The sequence below is a fragment of the Aedes albopictus genome, chromosome 2, assembly GCF_035046485.1.
Source record: "Aedes albopictus strain Foshan chromosome 2, AalbF5, whole genome shotgun sequence".
Lineage (NCBI taxonomy): Eukaryota > Metazoa > Arthropoda > Insecta > Diptera > Culicidae > Aedes > Aedes albopictus.
The window spans coordinates 374,186,902-374,207,899 of NC_085137.1; the positions used below are offsets into that span (position 1 = coordinate 374,186,902).

At 38.3% G+C, this 20,998-nt stretch overlaps 1 long non-coding RNA gene across 1 annotated transcript; it reads left to right on the forward strand.

Annotated features, from left to right (window-relative positions):
• Positions 1-4,881: 4,881 nt before the first annotated feature.
• Positions 4,882-16,945, forward strand: LOC134288361 (uncharacterized). Its single transcript, XR_009997922.1, has 2 exons — positions 4,882-11,978; positions 12,032-16,945. It is a non-coding gene; the product is annotated as an uncharacterized LOC134288361 (long non-coding RNA).
• The last annotated feature ends 4,053 nt before the right edge of the window (positions 16,946-20,998 follow it).

Genomic DNA, 20,998 nt, shown 5'->3' on the forward strand with positions numbered 1-20,998 from the left:
GGTAGAATATGTTGAGTGAGATTAGCATAGTAATGAGATTAGAAATTTCTGATTTTGTGCTTGATGGATTCTTCTGAAGCCTGGTAAGCTCCATCCAAGAGAGCAAGATCAAGATCAGCAGTTGTGTTTTCATGAGAGGTAGAATATGTTGAGTGAGACTAGCATAGTAATGAGATTAGAAATTTATGATTTTGTGCTTGATGAATTCTTCTGAAGCCTGGTAAGCTCCATCCAAGAGAGCAAGATCAAAATCAGCAGTTGTGTTATCATGAGAGGTAAAATATGTTGAGTGAGACTAGCATAGTAATGAGACTGGAAATTTCTGATTTTGTGCTTGATGGATTCTTCTGGAGCCTGGTAAGCTCCATCCAAGAGAGCAAGATCAAAATCAGCAGTTGTGTTTTCATGAGAGGTAGAATATGTTGAGTGAGACTAGCATAGTAATGATATAAGAAATTTTCCTGATTTTGTGCTTGATGAATTCTTCTGAAGCCTGGTAAGCTCCATCCAAGAGAGCAAGATCAAAATCAGCAGTTGTGTTATCATGAGAGGTAAAATATGTTGAGTGAGACTAGCATAGTAATGAGACTGGAAATTTCTGATTTTGTGCTTGATGGATTCTTCTGGAGCCTGGTAAGCTCCATCCAAGAGAGCAAGATCAAAATCAGCAGTTGTGTTTTTGTGAGAGGTAGAATATGTTGAGTGAGACTAGCATAGTAATGAGACTGGAAATTTCTGATTTTGTGCTTGATGGATTCTTCTGGAGCCTGGTAAGCTCCATCCAAGAGAGCAAGATCAAAATCAGCTGTTGTGTTTTCATGAGAGGTAGAATATGTAGAGTGAGACTAGCATAGTAATGAGACTGGAAATTTCTGATTTTGTGCTTGATGGATTCTTCTGGAGCCTGGTAAGCTCCATCCAAGAGAGCAAGATCAAAATCAGCAGTTGTGTTTTCATGAGAGGTAGAATATGTTGAGTGAGACTAGCATAGTAATGAGACTGGAAATTTCTGATTTTGTGCTTGATGGATTCTTCTGGAGCCTGGTAAGCTCCATCCAAGAGAGCAAGATCAAAATCAGCTGTTGTGTTTTCATGAGAGGTAGAATATGTAGAGTGAGACTAGCATAGTAATGAGACTGGAAATTTCTGATTTTGTGCTTGATGGATTCTTCTGGAGTCTGGTAAGCTCCATCCAAGAGAGCAAGATCAAAATCAGCAGTTGTGCTTTCGTGATAGGTAGAATATGTTGAGTGAGACTAGCATAGTAATGAGATTAGAAATGTCTGATCTTGTGCTTGATGGATTCTTCTGGAGCCTGGTAAGCTCCATCCAAGAGAGCAAGATCAAGATCAGCAGTTGTGTTTTCATGAGAGGTAGAATATGTTGAGTGAGACTAGCATAGTAATGAGACTGGAAATTTCTGATTTTGTGCTTGATGGATTCTTCTGGAGCCTGGTAAGCTCCATCCAAGAGAGCAAGATCAAAATCAGCAGTTGTGCTTTCGTGATAGGTAGAATATGTTGAGTGAGACTAGCATAGTAATGAGATTAGAAATTTCTGATTTTGTGCTTGATGGATTCTTCTGGAGCCTGGTAAGCTCCATCCAAGAGAGCAAGATCAAAATCAGCAGTTGTGCTTTCGTGATAGGTAGAATATGTTGAGTGAGACTGTTACCTTAAAAAAGGTAACATTGATGTTATGTAAATTATTTGTTAACTTATTTTTTTTCAAAATTTTTCTTCTTATTATTATTACATTAATCTCTAAATTACGTAGCTTCTATAACTATTTATCCTAGGAATATAATTGAAAAATAAGGAAAGAAATTAAATTAAGAAATTGAAATTAGAAAAAAAATATCGAAACAGCGACATACTTGTCCATCCCTACATTCCTTTCCGTTACGCACTACCACTACCTTCTGCTTCGGTAGTTGCCGTCTACGACGGCGCCGGCGACGAAGCAAAGAAGGAACAAAACTGGATGTAACGAGGGAATTGGCAGCTATTAGGTGAACCATCATCGCGACAACAAGTCGAGTGCGCGTTATAATTTTGATCTTTTTTTCACCATAGTGAGCCGCAAGAAAAGGCTGGAAGTCGGCCATCGCGATTGCCCTCCGGAGTGTACGGCGTGGGGAGTGCATTTTACCCCGGTGAACGACCGTGAAATCGTGTAAGGCCAGCGTGGCCGGATGCCGCGGAGTGTCCCTGGGGAATACTGACGATCTCCCAGAACGTCGATTGTCGGTCGAGTTTGTGCCGTGTATTCCAGTGGATGGCCAGGGAAGAGACGACTACGTTGGACCCCTCTCGGAGCCACGTGTAGTGGTGTGTCCGGCCCAAGCCAACCCCCGTCCGGCCTCTGATGTTACTCGCCGGTAGTTTCCCGTATGGCCCAGCGAAGGAGATCAACCTGAGCGTCCATGCTGTACCAGCTCGCCTCAAGCCTCCACGACCGAATGCTTTCACGATGGGCCCCAGCCGCACCTAGTACCCGTACCGCCCGAGCTTATCGGCCACCGACTCGGTCTGGTCCCCGCAGTGAGCGAACCCCGTGGCGAACCCCAACCAGCTACGGAGGAGAATCTGGTAATGTGCAATTTTCCATTCCTTTTTTCCAATTTTTGTAACACAAAAACCCTCGTAAAAACAAACTAAGAAAGCATGCCCGAATTATAACGAAATCATGAAATTAAGCTACATTTTTACTTTTTATACGCTGCTCACTCCTTTCCACTCTCTCTTGGCAGTTAGGTCCACTTTGACCGCATTAATTTTGACGTAGGACTACGTCGGGTTTTTTTAAGGGAAGTTCTTCCGTTTTTCCTCCAATTTCTCCCAGGAGTCTTGGTAAACGACCCTGAGGCCCAGGATAAAGCCTGGGGTGGCCACAATAGGGTGGCCCAACAAAAGTAATTTCTAACAAGACTAGCATAGTAATGAGATTAGAAATGTCTGATTTTGTGCTTGATGGATTCTTCTGGAGCCTGGTAAGCTCCATCCAAGAGAGCAAGATCAAGATCAGCTGTTGTGTTATTGTGAGAGGTAGAATATGTTGAGTGAGACTAGCATAGTAATGAGACTGGAAATTTCTGATTTTGTGCTTGATGGATTCTTCTGGAGCCTGGTAAGCTCCATCCAAGAGAGCAAGATCAAAATCAGCAGTTGTGCTTTCGTGATAGGTAGAATATGTTGAGTGAGACTGGCATAGTAATGAGATTAGAAATTTCTGATTTTGTGCTTGATGGATTCTTCTGGAGCCTGGTAAGCTCCATCCAAGAGAGCAAGATCAAGATCAGCAGTTGTGTTTTCATGAGAGGTAGAATATGTTGAGTGAGACTAGCATAGTAATGAGACTGGAAATTTCTGATTTTGTGCTTGATGGATTCTTCTGGAGCCTGGTAAGCTCCATCCAAGAGAGCAAGATCAAAATCAGCAGTTGTGCTTTCGTGATAGGTAGAATATGTTGAGTGAGACTAGCATAGTAATGAGATTAGAAATGTCTGATCTTGTGCTTGATGGATTCTTCTGGAGCCTGGTAAGCTCCATCCAAGAGAGCAAGATCAAGATCAGCAGTTGTGTTTTCATGAGAGGTAGAATATGTTGAGTGAGACTAGCATAGTAATGAGACTGGAAATTTCTGATTTTGTGCTTGATGGATTCTTCTGGAGCCTGGTAAGCTCCATCCAAGAGAGCAAGATCAAAATCAGCAGTTGTGCTTTCGTGATAGGTAGAATATGTTGAGTGAGACTAGCATAGTAATGAGATTAGAAATTTCTGATTTTGTGCTTGATGGATTCTTCTGGAGCCTGGTAAGCTCCATCCAAGAGAGCAAGATCAAAATCAGCAGTTGTGCTTTCGTGATAGGTAGAATATGTTGAGTGAGACTAGCATAGTAATGAGATTAGAAATGTCTGATTTTGTGCTTGATGGATTCTTCTGGAGCCTGGTAAGCTCCATCCAAGAGAGCAAGATCAAGATCAGCTGTTGTGTTATTGTGAGAGGCAGAATATGTTGAGTGAGACTAGCATAGTAATGAGACTGGAAATTTCTGATTTTGTGCTTGATGGATTCTTCTGGAGCCTGGTATGCTCCATCCAAGAGAGCAAGATCAAAATCAGCTGTTGTGTTTTTGTGAGAGGTAGAATATATTGAGTGAGACTAGCATAGTAATGAGATAAGAAATTTCTGATTTTGTGCTTGATGGATTCTTCTGGAGCCTGGTAAGCTCCATCCAAGAGAGCAAGATCAAAATCAGCAGTTGTGTTTTCATGAGATTTAGAATATGTTGAGTGAGACTAGCATAGTAATGAGATAAGAAATTTCTGATTTTGTGCTTGATGGATTCTTCTGGAGCCTGGTAAGCTCCATCCAAGAGAGCAAGATCAAAATCTGCATCTAATCAGGATCTATTGAGATAAAATCCAAACCCTCGAGCGGGTTGGTGCGTCTCTGAGGAGGCGTCAGATCCGGTTGGATCTATTTAGATAAAATCCAAACCCTCGAGCGGGTTGGTGCGTCTCTGAGGAGGCGTCAGATCCGGTTTGATCTATTTAGATAAAATCCAAACCCTCGAGCGGGTTGGTGCATCTCTGAGGAGGCGTCAGATCCGGTTGGATCTATTTAGATAAAATCCAAACCCTCGAGCGGGTTGGTGCGTCTCTGAGGAGGCGTCAGATCCGGTTGGATCTATTTAGATAAAATCCAACCCCTCGAGTGGGTTGGTGCGTCTCTGAGGAGGCGTCAGATCCGGTTGGATCTATTGAAATAAAATTCAAACCCTCGAGTGGGTTGGTGCGTCTCTGAGGAGGCGTCAGATCCGGTTGGATCTATTTAGATAAAATCCAAACCCTCGAGCGGGTTGGTGCGTCTCTGAGGAGGCGTCAGATCCGGTTGGATCTATTTAGATAAAATCCAAACCCTCGAGCGGGTTGGTGCGTCTCTGAGGAGGCGTCAGATCCGGTTGGATCTATTGAGATGAAATCCAAACCCTCGAGCGGGTTGGCGCGTCTCTGAGGAGGCGTCAGATCCGGTTGGATCTATTGAGAGAAAATCCATACGCTCGAGCGGGTTGATGCGTCTCTGATGAGGCGTTTGTTCCAAATGGATCCAATGAGAGAAATTTGATTGATATTATTCATCCTGAAGTATCCTCGAGAGAATTGATAAGTTTGGAAACTATTTGATTGACTATGACTTACTCTGAAAAATAGCCCTGATCCTGATGGATCATATTGATCAATTTATCCTAGAGCGTACTGATGAAAGATAACTATTGATAATATCCAGTTTTCCAATGGCGGTCGATCTGTATGGATCAGATTGGCAGTTTTTTTAAGGATTGATGAGTCCTTGATTTACAAAACATCCGAATGGATCATATTGAAAAACATGGTACATTTGAGCACTCTGACGGTGAGTAATTGATTACAATGCGAATAATGTTCCAAGTTCGGTAATCCTTGGTTTTGTTAATTTTTAATATAATCATCGCTTCTATTATAATCCCTATGATTAAAATCCGAGTTTATGCATATTATCATAGTAGCTGTTCTAGTATCTACTTTATTCATAGCTACAAAACATGATTAATGGGAATTAATGATTACATTTGAATTATACTTAATATATTTTTTTATTTATTTACAGGTTTTCTTTATTATTTTTGCAGGTTTTATTTTTTTTATTTTTAAATTTCTTTTTATTTGTGAATTTTAACTTAGGCTAATTCTTCACAAATTTTTGCAGGTGTCAAAGCTCTATTTTTTTTTTGTTTATTACTAAACAATTTAATTCCAATATTTTTCAAATCTTGAAAGATATGTTGTTAGAGTAGGGGAGAAGGAGGATGTAGGAAGTAATATAAATAAATTAAATTGTTCGATATTTAATAAGAAATTCTGATAAGTCATTTATTTGGAAGTTCCTTGTTTGAATATAAAAACAAATTAAATGAAGAATTTGATCCAGTGTTCACCATTATAACAAATAACGCGAGAGCGGGGTCGGACACATGCCTACAACCCTGACTTTCATCGAAGCCGAAGACAGGAAGACACGAGCTTTATGCGTGGTGCTGTAGACGTGATGGTGTGCGTGATGTTCGAGCGCATGAACGAACGGAATGAAGGGGACAGATAGATAATCAGAGATTTCAATGAGACAGTTTTGTGAGTGATGTTGTTGAGACTAGATGTGTGGTTGACTTCAATAAAAAAATCAGAATGGAACATGAAAAAAAAAATGTGTTTTTAATTAAAACGAAGAATTCCTACAATGGCACGCTGGATCACACATAAAATCGGAGGACCTTATATAAACTATGTGTATCTACACATGAAAAGGGTTATCTATGACAAATTGCAAAAATCTATGTGAGCGACACATGCATACAATATTTGCAGTTCATTAGCAAAAATGGCACTATATCCATAGTGTTAGACAATCATAAGTCAAAATGCCCCTCCTGACCACACCCGATACATTTTATATTCAAAGACTTCAGAAGTGATTACTCAAGAACTCACTGTATTTGAATCGCATAAACATTTAGTGGCATTCAATAGGTTATAAAGCGCCTTTTACTCGAATTCTTGAGACTTCCAGTTAAGCCGAAAGTTTCATTTTTTTATTGTTCGATTTTTTAAAATATCCAATTCAACTAGCCATTTGACTAGCATGATACTTAACAGGATCGTGGTTAGCAACTGCTCTGAATATGTCATCTAGCTTCAACGAATGCTTTAACTGTCATTTTGACTTCCTATCTTGCAAACTACCAAGACAGTTCAATTATTCTCACACATTGATGTTAATTTTCTTGAAGTCTTGTAAGAGAGGACAAAGCATTAGTTAAATCATGTCTTCATGTTAATTTGGTTTCAAGAGCCAACCCTTTTTACGTCTCCGTAGACTTATTATACTTTACTGAGCAATGATAACTTCAATATATATCACCTGAGGTGGGTCCACAACAACCTCAGTATCTGCTCAGTTATATTCGCATTTGGAACATATGCAAATACTATTCGTTACTGTTTTTCTAGTCACGCTTAGCTTAAAGTTTAGTTTTGTCTTTCGCCTTCTCAGCTGCCACTTAATTGGTGTGAAATTTCATTTTTAATGGTTCAATTTAACTAAAAAGCCCAGATTGGAGTTCAAGAGAAATCGCTCAAGAAACTTCTAGAACGATTCCTGGCAGAAACTTTCTATGGTGACATTTGAACTGTCATTTCTTTGCAACTGCGTACTGCGATCGAAGAAAAAACGGTTTCTTGAGTGATTCAGCCAAGGAATTTCCCATGCCTCAAGATAGGCCGAGAAATTCCCTCTGATCTGCAAACAGCCCTTAAATCTGCGTTGGCTGGTAATCTGTTTCTTACGAAATTTACGACACTGTTGCGTTTTTAGTACTTTAATTTTTAATAACACAATTCGCCTTATACGGCTCTACAAAGAATCGACTATATCTGCCTTGCAGGTCTTACCGCCTTCAACGGCATTTCCACCTTCAACGGCTTTTTCCGCCTTCAACAGCTTTTCACTCTCCGACGGATCTTTCCGCCATCGACAGTTTTTCGCCTTAGTCGGCTCTTCTGCCTATAACATTTTCCGCCTGTAGGAAGTAATATAAATAAATTAAATTGTTCGATATTTAATAAGAAATTCTGATAAGTCATTTATTTGGAAGTTCCTTGTTTGAATATAAAAACAAATTAAATGAAGAATTTGATCCAGTGTTCACCATTATAACAAATAACGCGAGAGCGGGGTCGGACACATGCCTACAACCCTGACTTTCATCGAAGCCGAAGACAGGAAGACACGAGCTTTATGCGTGGTGCTGTAGACGTGATGGTGTGCGTGATGTTCGAGCGCATGAACGAACGGAATGAAGGGGACAGATAGATAATCAGAGATTTCAATGAGACAGTTTTGTGAGTGATGTTGTTGAGACTAGATGTGTGGTTGACTTCAATAAAAAAATCAGAATGGAACATGAAAAAAAAATGTGTTTTTAATTAAAACGAAGAATTCCTACAATGGCACGCTGGATCACACATAAAATCGGAGGACCTTATATAAACTATGTGTATCTACACATGAAAAGGGTTATCTATGACAAATTGCAAAAATCTATGTGAGCGACACATGCATACAATATTTGCAGTTCATTAGCAAAAATGGCACTATATCCATAGTGTTAGACAATCATAAGTCAAAATGCCCCTCCTGACCACACCCGATACATTTTATATTCAAAGACTTCAGAAGTGATTACTCAAGAACTCACTGTATTTGAATCGCATAAACATTTAGTGGCATTCAATAGGTTATAAAGCGCCTTTTACTCGAATTCTTGAGACTTCCAGTTAAGCCGAAAGTTTCATTTTTTTATTGTTCGATTTTTTAAAATATCCAATTCAACTAGCCATTTGACTAGCATGATACTTAACAGGATCGTGGTTAGCAACTGCTCTGAATATGTCATCTAGCTTCAACGAATGCTTTAACTGTCATTTTGACTTCCTATCTTGCAAACTACCAAGACAGTTCAATTATTCTCACACATTGATGTTAATTTTCTTGAAGTCTTGTAAGAGAGGACAAAGCATTAGTTAAATCATGTCTTCATGTTAATTTGGTTTCAAGAGCCAACCCTTTTTACGTCTCCGTAGACTTATTATACTTTACTGAGCAATGATAACTTCAATATATATCACCTGAGGTGGGTCCACAACAACCTCAGTATCTGCTCAGTTATATTCGCATTTGGAACATATGCAAATACTATTCGTTACTGTTTTTCTAGTCACGCTCAGCTTAAAGTTTAGTTTTGTCTTTCGCCTTCTCAGCTGCCACTTAATTGGTGTGAAATTTCATTTTTAATGGTTCAATTTAACTAAAAAGCCCAGATTGGAGTTCAAGAGAAATCGCTCAAGAAACTTCTAGAACGATTCCTGGCAGAAACTTTCTATGGTGACATTTGAACTGTCATTTCTTTGCAACTGCGTACTGCGATCGAAGAAAAAACGGTTTCTTGAGTGATTCAGCCAAGGAATTTCCCATGCCTCAAGATAGGCCGAGAAATTCCCTCTGATCTGCAAACAGCCCTTAAATCTGCGTTGGCTGGTAATCTGTTTCTTACGAAATTTACGACACTGTTGCGTTTTTAGTACTTTAATTTTTAATAACACAATTCGCCTTATACGGCTCTACAAAGAATCGACTATATCTGCCTTGCAGGTCTTACCGCCTTCAACGGCATTTCCACCTTCAACGGCTTTTTCCGCCTTCAACAGCTTTTCACTCTCCGACGGATCTTTCCGCCATCGACAGTTTTTCGCCTTAGTCGGCTCTTCTGCCTATAACATTTTCCGCCTTCAACGGCTTTTCTATCTGTAATCCTTTCCGCCTTTTACGGCTATTTCAAGAATGTCGCTTTCATTAGCTTTTATCGCCTTCATTCGCTTTTATCGCCTTCACTGGCTTTTAACAGCAACGGCAAAATTTGATTTCAAAATATTGTTTCATCTCTACGCCTTCCACGGCCATCCGTTTAACAAATCAATACTTCATTCATCATTCAGCATTTAAGTCTAGATTTAGGACAACAACCCTATTCAACGAGTATCAATATCACAATCAACAAAACTTAGATTTTCTTCACAGTTCTTTATTTCTTTATCTGACAATAGTGATTGTCATCGATTTGAACTAAACAATACCGATCACCATCAAAATCTCTCACAGGTTGATCATTGTCATTAGTCGAAGGTACAAATAGATTGTTTGATTCATATTGAACAGTTAGTACACAATATTTACCTTTTTGATTTCAATGTTGAAATTCATTCACAAGTCATCACCTGGAGGTCATCACCACTCTGCATGCACCACACACACACACACACACACACACACACACACACACACACACACACACACACACACACCACTCATCTCATTCTTTTTCCAAAGACAACACTTCCCGAGCCGAAATTAAACTAATTTCACATGCACTGTTCACCGTTCTCGTCGCCAATGTGAGAATCTTTCTCTGTAATGATTATTCAACAACTGTATTCATTATTTGTATACACTTTATTACCGATACTTCAATATTACATACAATGATTCACACTCCAGACAACAATAACAATATCTCCGCATATGACAGATACTCAATGTAAACATACACGCTAAACGTAATAGAGTCAGTGTACGCAGAATATGCCACCGCAAGCGAAAAATAGGCAACAAAGAAGGCACGGCAACAACGCTTTGTTTTTTCGTTAGCAGATAATGACAAAATCGCTCCCGAGTTTGTTCACAACAAAAACGGTAGGAATATTTGTCTCGTTCTATTCACATCGTGATTTTCGCATTGTTTTACAACTGAAAGTCGACTCTGAGGTTTGCATGAGTCTTAATTCGTTCAAATGCTTATGAATACGATGATGTTGGTTGAAAATTTCAGCCGAAAAACCGGAATATCAGCATACGCACGGCAAGGGATGTTTGTTTTATTGCTCTCATCGCCTGACATGCGTTTGTTGCGGAGCGCCTTTGTTACCAACATGCACCGCTTAGGACAAAGCGTTTGTTTTTCGGCGTGATCCGTTTTTCATACCCTGAATAGAGTAATACAATAATTTATTATGTGCATACCACAAGGTACCACAGGTAGTACCTCGGCTACAGCACTTGGCTTCGCAACTCCGAATCACAGAAACGACTGGTACGACGGCGAATGTGAACAGTTTAAAAACTAGAAGAATGCAGCATGGGCGAGAATGCTGCAACACCGTACGAGAGCGAATGAGGCACGTTGAAAACAGGCGCCGAACAAGCAGAACTCAGTCTTCCGAATGAAGAAGCGCCAGTAGGAAGAACGAGATCGCGAAGCGATGGAAGAGCTGCACGGACAGAAATGTTGTCTGATAGATATAACTCTAGATTGAGTTTAAATAAGGGCGAAAGTAACATGAGAGAGTTCTCTTCATCGACTCTCTCTTCTTCAAATTAAAGTGACAAGATGCAAGTATGGTTGTACTTTTTGGTCATAAATCGCTAGGTTGCGTTGCAATCTAGCGTCTAAATGTAAAAAAAGTTCGATTGAATTTGCATCTTGTCACTTTAATTCGCAGAAGAGAGAGTCGATGAAGAGAACTCGCTCATGTTACTTTCGCAATTATTTATTATCGTCGCACCACCAAATCGAAGTCGTCGCTAGAAGCACATGCGAAGTTGCAGCTGCGAAGTAAATTTGAATCTATTTTTTCTGTAGCGCATCATTAAGCTAATTAAGAGCAACAATAGTGGTTTCTGCTTTTAGTGGTGTTGCGTATACGTACACGCTGCATTATACGAATACTACCTGAGTTACTGGTGGAAAATAGTAAACAAAGAACAGCTGTTCCCGGCAAAATCAAATGGGCATATTTTCAACCAGTAGATTTGCATTAGTGTTCGTGACACCGCGCTGCGAAACCACTATATGCACTAATCCAAATTGAGTTGCGACATTTCTAAGTAGGTTAAAAATCAATTTTCGCACGTTTGGTCACTTTGTATTTCGACCAAAAGCATAATAAACTCAATCTAGAATTTTTTCCATAGTTAGCTCAAGCTTCGAAGATGTTCTTGGCATGATTGCTTCAAATGGTTGATTCATAATGATTTTATGTCTACATCAAGCATATGTTTCATTTAAATCAACATCATTGAACACCAACCATCATATGCTTAAATCAAGCATAAATGTCATTACTTGAACCGTGTTGATTGAGCCTCCTGCCTGCCTGCTCATTGTTCATCATGGCGGCGGTAGTTAAAAGTGACGACGGTGACATTGTCTTTTTGTTGTAATTTCATTAAATAAATCGTATACTGCGTGCCTCTGCATTCTGCAACCAGAACAAGTGCGCTCTGCTATATTAAGTCTCCTTGAAGATTCAGCCATTTCAGCCTCAGGTAAGTGTGCCGCCGGTAATGGGGTGCATAAATATCTGTGTTGTATTTTCCAGGTGCAGCTTGTAATCGTAAACCACCAATAGAAAGATGACTCAAAATGCAGCATCCGTAGCACCGAGACCGGAACAACAGCCAGCAACCGAACCTTCCTGTTGGGGCCACACAGTTCGGGCAAGAGAACCCAAGCTCCGCTGACAAAGAAGAATTTTTGCGTGTTTCACCTTTCGAGATGACAAGCTGCGAGCGGAAAATGCTGGGGGGTTTAAGCTGGCGGCCAGGTCAAGAAGGTCATGGACGAGATCGAATTAATGCCCGATGATGTGGCGATGGACCGGAGTGCAAAAATGGATTCCTTTTGGACGCTGTTCCCCGAACGGTTGTGCAAGCCGAGAAATTGAACGACCTGTTGGAGAAGCGCAAGACCGGACTGGTTATCGTGGTTGTTTGGAATCGACGGCAGTCTGCATGTGCACCGTACCACCACCGAGACCACCATTTGGGAACATTGGCAGTGTCTTCACCAGTCAACAGAAAACATAGATTGGACTGTAAGAATCGGTGGCGATCACATTTACGGTTGAAGCTCAGTTTTTGTTGTGTGTTTGAGCTTAGAATTATAAGAATCAAAAAATAGTCTAAGAAAATATGAAAAAAAATAAAAAATGTTCAAGGGATTTAATTAAAAGTTCCTATAATGGTGGTATTTAGTGCAATATGTTACATGTGAGATATAAGATGTACTGCATAAAGCTGTGGAAAGGAGATTGATCACAGCAGGCGATATATTATCGTCGCACCACCAAATCGAAGTCGTCGCTAGAAGCACATGCGAAGTTGCAGCTGCGAAGTAAACTTTAATCTATTTTTTCTGTTGCGCATCATTAAGCTAATTAAGAGCAACAATATGCACTAATCCAAATTGAGTTGCGACATTTCTAAGTAGGTTAAAAATCAATTTTCGCACGTTCGGTCACTTCGAATTTCGACCAAAAGCATAATAGCGCATTTGAATGTGATGCGAACTGTCAAGCGGACAATGTTAGCATCCCTGCTTGCGTAGCAACAACTCCACACGGAGAAACTGAAAAACTCAAAATTAGGTACTTTTAAACTCAATTTTGAGTTCTTTTTCATCTCCCTTTTCATGCGCTCTTTCTGTTGTTGTCAGAGAGTGAAGAGAGAAACAGCCCAACTTTTGCAGTTCCGTGCGTCAAGCCAAAACTGAGTTTCTAGCACAGTACTCAAATTTGAGTGAATACAACCTAGTCAAAATTTCGGTTGAGTGGAAAAAACTTAAAATTAGGTATTTTTTTCACATGGAAGCAAGCGGCAACAACCCAACAAAAACATCGATTCCATCAACTCAAAATTGGCTTGACGCACGCAACCCCGAAGTTGGGTGGAAAGAACTCACTTCTGGGTAGTTTCGTCTCTCCGTGCAGGCGTCACCCAACCGCGTTCACTCTTGCCACTTGCGAACCGACGTCAGCCTGGGCAAGTTGTGTGTGTTGCACGTGAGGGGTGATTTCATCCCAGTGAAATACCAAACTCCACATTACATATAGAACATATTCCCACTAAAATACGACCATTATTGAATTGTTTATCCTCAATTTAACCTCATTTGAACGAATTTTGATGTATGCTTAAAACAGCTTAAAACAACCATCTGATACAGTTCGCTTAAGCCTCAAGTTTAGAGAGGTTTAGAGTTAAGTTAAGCATAAACATGCTTGGATATAGGGGTAGGCGGGGCATTATGGACACCCGGGGCAGAATGGACACCCTTAATATTTTGAAATATGCGAACTTTTTTGAACTTTCAATGAATGGAGAATATAGTCCATTTGTCTAAAACGTAGTTTCAGGAAAGAAACATTCGAAATTAAAATTATACTTGATTTTACACGAAAAAGTTGCGTCCTCCGTTTTTTGTGCATGGAAATTATAATTTTCACACCATCTAAAATAAGATTTAGTGATTAATTTATTGCAGGTCGATTAAAACCTGATACCTATTATTCTAGAACACATGCAAGTAGTTTTGCTGTATCTACATGCTTAACATGTTTATATTTTCTTCTTTATCATATCAAAAATCAAGTTTGGAAATATCTTCTGCTGCCGGGGCAAAATGGACACTCACCTTTTTGAAAGAAGCGGCAAGGGAAAAATATAACCTAAATCACAAACCAACCAAATTCTTCGATTTCAGTATATTTTCGGTTAAATGTTCACTATAGTAGACATAGGGTGAAACAAATTGGTCAAAAAACGACAGCAGTGGAAAATAGTTGTTCTAGGCACAGCTGTACATGCCGACAAAAATGAAGCTTTATCCAAAACACCCTGAATTTAAATTAACTGAACAAAAATGAACTACTTCGGCGTATTATTCATCCATAATAGTTGTTTTGTAATGAAATGACTCTATAGGTGTAAATAATGTACGAAATACGTAAAAGTCTCATGGTGTCCATATTGCCCCATGGGGGTGTCCATTCTGCCCCGTATGCTTGAAGACGGTCATGAAAAACTAACATTTTTCATAACATTTTTTGAAGTGGATAAATCATTTTTCTCTGTGAGCATTCTTATGCAATAGATGCTAAATAGACTTTAAGAGGATACATGTATCAAAAAACTAAACAGGTAAAGTTGGCAAAAACCTTAGGGTGTCCATATTGCCCCGCCTACCCCTACCATGACAACAAATAAGCTGTCAAACCATCAACAATAAATATTGTTGGTGGACGCATGATATGATTGAGTCAACCATATTTCTTTCTTCTGTCCAGTTCATCAATTTTGATCATTTCAAGCTTCTGTTATGCTTCGTCCTATGATATTATGCGTAATACAATCTCAAAAAAGGATTATATAAAAGTCAGTGCACAAATATGCTTGTTCGCGACCGAAATATGATTGACATAACTTTATATTTTTCTCCGTGTGTACCGCGCTAAGGACACACGAAAGTTCTACGAGAAGCTGAACCGCTCGCGCAGAGGCTTCGTACCACAAGCCGACATGTGCCAAGATAATAACGGGAATATTCTCATGAGCGAGCGTGAGGCGGTCGACAGGTGGTGGCAGCATTACTATGAGCACCTCAATGGCGACGTTGCAAGCTGAGACGAGACTCGCGAAGAGGAAAAAAAGCAACGTCAAGTGCAGCCCAACTGAGCTGTCAGTTGTAGCCCGTTTGATTACGTTACCTAGAACGAGTAAAGTATTGCTATCCGAGATAAATTCTGAAGCCAAAATTCACTCCGAGCAGCATTTTCTTCTCCTGTACTGTCAATAATAAATTGAAAACAAAATATTCCAATGATTACTTTGCTTGGCGATTGTTGGCGATGCAAAATTTCACCTCAACATGATTTTGTGCGTGAATGGGATTCAGTCACACTGCATGTGAGGTGATGCAGTCACGTACGTGTTTGAACCACTAGTCCAAAACACAGATAGGAAGAAGAAAAAAATAACAAAGTGGAGAAAAAGAAGACCGTCTTCGCGAGTCTCGTCTCAGGTTGCAAGTACCGAAGGTGGCGTGGTAACAGATTTAGGAGTATGTGCACAGGACGAAAGACTTCCGACCCCTGACCACCAAGAGATTGAGGAGGAGGTTGGCCGGTTGAAAAACAACAAAGCCGCTGGGGCAGATCAACTACCAAGCGAGCTTCTAAAATACGGTGGAGAAACACTGGTGAGAGCACTACACTGGGTCATTACCAAGATTTGGGAGAAGGAAGTATTACTGGAGGAATGGATGGAAGGTATCGTGTGTCCCATCTACAAAAAGGGCGAGAAGTTGGATTGCGGGAACTGAGCGCTGCCTACAAGATACTCGCCGTACTTTTTTGCGTTTTCCACATAAGTTGATTTCTTTTGTCTAAAACGATCTAACTAAAGACGTTGAAGTATAGCCTAGGATGTGCCGAAAAACTCAAAATAACTGGGACAAGTAAAATTTCAGAAAGATTCTAGAAAAGGGTATAATTATCCTATAGCCAACTTTGAGTTGTTATATCCCCGGGTTCAATGAACCGAATGTAATGAAATTTTGATCATTTATGACGAATAAAATAAACTTTGAAAAACATTTGACTTAATTTGAGATTTCTATAGATCTTTGATAGACTTTTTTGCAACACGTTTACATATCCCTGGCAATATTATGCCCCAGTTTTATCAGGCTTTCACCCATTTTTTCATCAATCCACCAAGAGCCTCACATCGGCATTATAATAGTTTGCGATAAACTGAATCCTGGGCAGGATCAGGCATGAGAATGAGACTTTTTTCTGTTTACCGTTTATCGGTACTGGCAGTAAAATAAAAGCAAAACAACGACAGCACCAATACCATCAGACGCCGCGCCGACGGCAGTCAGGCAGACGCTTGATGGTTTTTGCCTGGTTTTTGCTTCCCCACGAAAATATTTATGAGCAGTCATGCTGAGGCGGGTGATTGCGAAAAATGTCAAATATTTTCAACCGCAAATTACTCACTTGTTTTAACAAATAATTTAAATCGATTTGCACAAATAGCTAGAGCACACTCCTAGCTTTGTGATGCATGTAAAGAAGTTTGCCTAGAAGCGGTTTCAAACGCAGAAAAATGCGAAAATGGGAGAGACAGAAATTTCTGTCGTCGTTGTGCTCGAGTACTGGCGCTCTCGCGGTTGGAAACCGTTTCGAGGAAGAAGGCTGCAGGAAAAAAAAATGTTATGACATTTATTTTTCGAACAGTTTGAATTTGGCTGGGCCTGTGATGTTCGTGTTGAGAAATGTCAAATGTACAGCCGGTAACTGTTTTTCCCAGTACATTTCTCATCCCTGGGCAGGATTATGGGGGTCGCAGGGGGTTTGTCGGTTTCGTACGGCACAACCCCGGAATCCCCCACAAATGAAAAGGCAGAACAAGAATAAAAACGAATAGCGCAAGAAAGACTTTTTCATTTAGTCCGTAAGAGTCAGAGAATTTTTTTTTTTTTTGAAGAGTGACCAGGTGGAGCTGCAGGACAGCTGATAGCAGAGCCTGGACCCTTTCCCAACTTTCCCCCTACTAGGACTAATACTCACGATGGAATAGACGATGTCGTCAACTTGAGCAAAGTGTGTAGTTATTAGCATTAGGTCGTAGTAGTTTTTTAAAATACTGTTTTTAACTTTTCCCATCGCACTAGTGTTTTGATCGAATGGAAGCTCCAAAGATGATTTGATAATTGAACAATATTTCAATAATCGAAAATCTCCGAGGTCACTGGACAACATTCAGAGATAAAAAAGGGTGTCTATGTCTATGTTAACGCCTTCAGAGTACTATTCTTAAGAAATATACAAAGAGCAAAAAAAAAAAAAAATGTGTCGTAGCTAATTTTTAAAGATTTGATATTTCTGAAAATCATTCGAAGACAGCTACCAGAACTAGCGTTTTTAGCCGATATGGGCAACTAGTTTTTCTGACAGCTTCCCCAAACAATAATCAGATAATATCCTCAGTTATTTTATAATACATTCTGAAAATTATTTCAAGCTGATTACCAATAGTGTCAATAACCGATGTTAGTCATTGACAGCACCAGCATCATCTCCAAATAACTCTCATATTAGTGTTAGATAACACTTTTTGATGTCCATCTAGCTGGCAGGACACTTTTCATAAAATCAAAAATAAAAACCGTTAAGTGAGTGTACCAAGTGCGTACCATAGCGTACCTAACGGGATTTTGAACGTACCTGACGAATTCTTAGAAAACAGGTGTCCTGCTGGATAGATGGTGGTTTTTTCGAAAATCTCCATGAATCTTTCCGACGCTAAGGTTTTCTGCATGTACCAACAGCGTACCTTCCGAATCTGACCTCCTTTTTTAACGTACCTCAAAATTTCCCATACTTTCTTACATAAAACTTTTCAAATTACATTATATGTTTAACTAGCTGTCCCCGGCAAACTTTGTATTGCCTACTGCGTTTTTTGACGTTTCAAGTCCCTTGCCAAGCGCCCAAGTCCCCGTTCAAAATGTATGAAACCCGATTTCCAAAAACTTTCAATTTTCCCATGTGTTTGGCCTCATAAACCTTCCTTGGGTGAAAACTAACAGAACAAAACTTAGACGATCCAAATCGGACCATCCGTTCGCAAGTTATGCGCGGTCCCACGTATGCCACTGCATTTATATATATATATATATAGATAAAACAGCTTCATTGCATTCCTTGTAAAATTCTAGGTATGTTTGACCTAAAAAAGTTTATACTTAAGTTCAAGTTTGACTAATTTATGGCAAAAAACGTATTTTTAATAGGTTTATGCAATATACTTGATAAACTCCTGAAAGTATGCTAACCATGTATAATTGCAAATAAAAGCCTAAATGTATGCAACAGAAAAAACACAAAAACAGATCTAAGAGATAACTGACTGAATATAACATAACATATTGATTGAACATAATATAAAATGAAAATAATACGAAAATGAATAATTTCGTTGGAAATTTCTCGTAAGTAATATAAATCTCACTTAACTGATATTATTTCATCCCGGCATCATTGCTAGATGTATAAAATATGCTTTGCAAGTATTCACATTCAACGTACATCGAATATAGTTCACTTAGTTGAACTAATTCGTGTTATATAAGAGAATAAGTGAAAATTATGCTTCTTGAGAGAAATCTGTTAGGTACGTTGCATAAATCTCACTGAATTGTTAATAACTCGACTTGGTATTATTGTTGGATGTATAAAATATGTTTTACAAGTATTCACATTCAACGTACCTCGAAAATAGTTCACTTAGTTGAACTAATTCGTGTTATATAAGAGAATAAGTGAAAATTATGCTTCTTCAAAGAAATCTGTTAGGTACGTTGCATAAATCTCACTGAATTGTTAATAACTCGACTTGGTATTATTGTTGGATGTATAAAATATGTTTTACAAGTATTCACATTCAACGTACCTCGAAAATAGTTCACTTAGTTGAACTAATTCGTGTTATATAAGAGAATAAGTGAAAATTATGCTTCTTCAAAGAAATCTGTTAGGTACGTTGCATAAATCTCACTGAATTGTTAATAACTCGACTTGGTATTATTGTTGGATGTATAAAATATGTTTAACAAGTATTCACATTCAACGCACCTCGAAAATAGTTCACTTAGTTGAACAACTAATTCGTGTTATATAAGAGAATAAGTGAAAATTATGCTTCTTCAGAGAAATCTGTTAGGTACGTTGCATAAATCTCACTGAACTGTTAATAACTCGACTTGGTATTATTGTTGGATATATAAAATATGTTTAACAAGTATTCACATTCAACGTACCTCGAAAATAGTTCACTTAGTTGAACTAATTCGTGTTATATAAGAGAATAAGTGAAAATTATGCTTCTTCAAAGAAATCTGTTAGGTACGTTGCATAAATCTCACTGAATTGTTAATAACTCGACTTGGTATTATTGTTGGATGTATAAAATATGTTTTACAAGTATTCACATTCAACGCACCTCGAAAATAGTTCACTTAGTTGAACTAATTTGTGTTATATAAGAGAATAAGAGAAAATTATGCTTTTTCAGAGAAATATGTTAGGTACGTTGCATAAATCTCACTGAATTGTTAATAACTCGACTTGGTATTATTGTTGGATGTATAAAATATGTTTAACAAGTATTCACATTCAACGTACCTTAGTTGAACTAATTCGTGTTATATAAGAGAATAAGTGAAAATTATGCTTCTTCAAAGAAATCTGTTAGGTACGTTGAAGAAATCTCACTGGATTGTTAATAACTCGACTTGGTTTTGTTGTTGGATGTATAAAATATGTTTTACAAGTATTCACATTCAACGTACCTCGAAAATGGTTCACTTAGTTGAACTAATTCGTGTTATATAAGAGAATTAGTGAAAATTATGCTTCTTCAGAGAAATCTGTTAGGTACGTTGCATAAATCTCACTGAATTGTTAATAACTCGACTTGGTATTATTGTTGGATGTATAAAATATGTTTTACAAGTATTCACATTCAACGTACCTCGAAAATAGTTCACTTAGTTGAACTAATTCGTGTTATATAAAAGAATAAGTAAAAATTATGCTTCTTCAAAGAAATCTGTTAGGTACGTTGCATAAATCTCACTGAATTGTTAATAACTCGACTTGGTATTATTGTTGGATGTATAAAATATGTTTTACAAGTATTCACATTCAACGTACCTCGAAAATAGTTCACTTAGTTGAACTAATTCGTGTTATATAAGAGAATAAGAGAAAATTATGCTTTTTCAGAGAAATCTGTTAGGTACGTTGCATAAATCTCACTGAATTGTTAATAACTCGACTTGGTATTATTGTTGGATGTATAAAATATGTTTTACAAGTATTCACATTCAACGTACCTCGAAAATAGTTCACTTATTTGAACTAATTCGTGTTATATAAGAGAATAAGAGAAAATTATGCTTCTTCAGAGAAATCTGTTAGGTACGTTGAAGAAATCTCACTGGATTGTTAATAACTCGACTTGGTTTTATTGTTGGATGTATAAAATATGTTTTACAAGTATTCACATTCAACGTACCTCGAAAATAGTTCACTTAGTTGAACTAATTCGTGTTATATAAGAGAATAAGTGAAAATTATGCTTCTTCAAAGAAATCTGTTAGGTACGTTGCATAAATCTCACTGAATTGTTAATAACTTGACTTGGTATTATTGTTGGATGTATAAAATATGTTTTACAAGTATTCACATTCAACGTACCTCGAAAAAAATTGACTAAGTTGAACTAATTCGTGTTATATAAGAGAATAAGTGAAAATTATTCTTCTTCAAAGAAATCTGTTAGGTACGTTGCATAAATCTCACTGAATTGTTAATAACTTGACTTGGTATTATTGTTGGATATATAAAATATGTTTAACAAGTATTCACATTCAACGTACCTCGAAAATAGTTCACTTAGTTGAACTAATTCGTGTTATATAAGAGAATAAGTGAAAA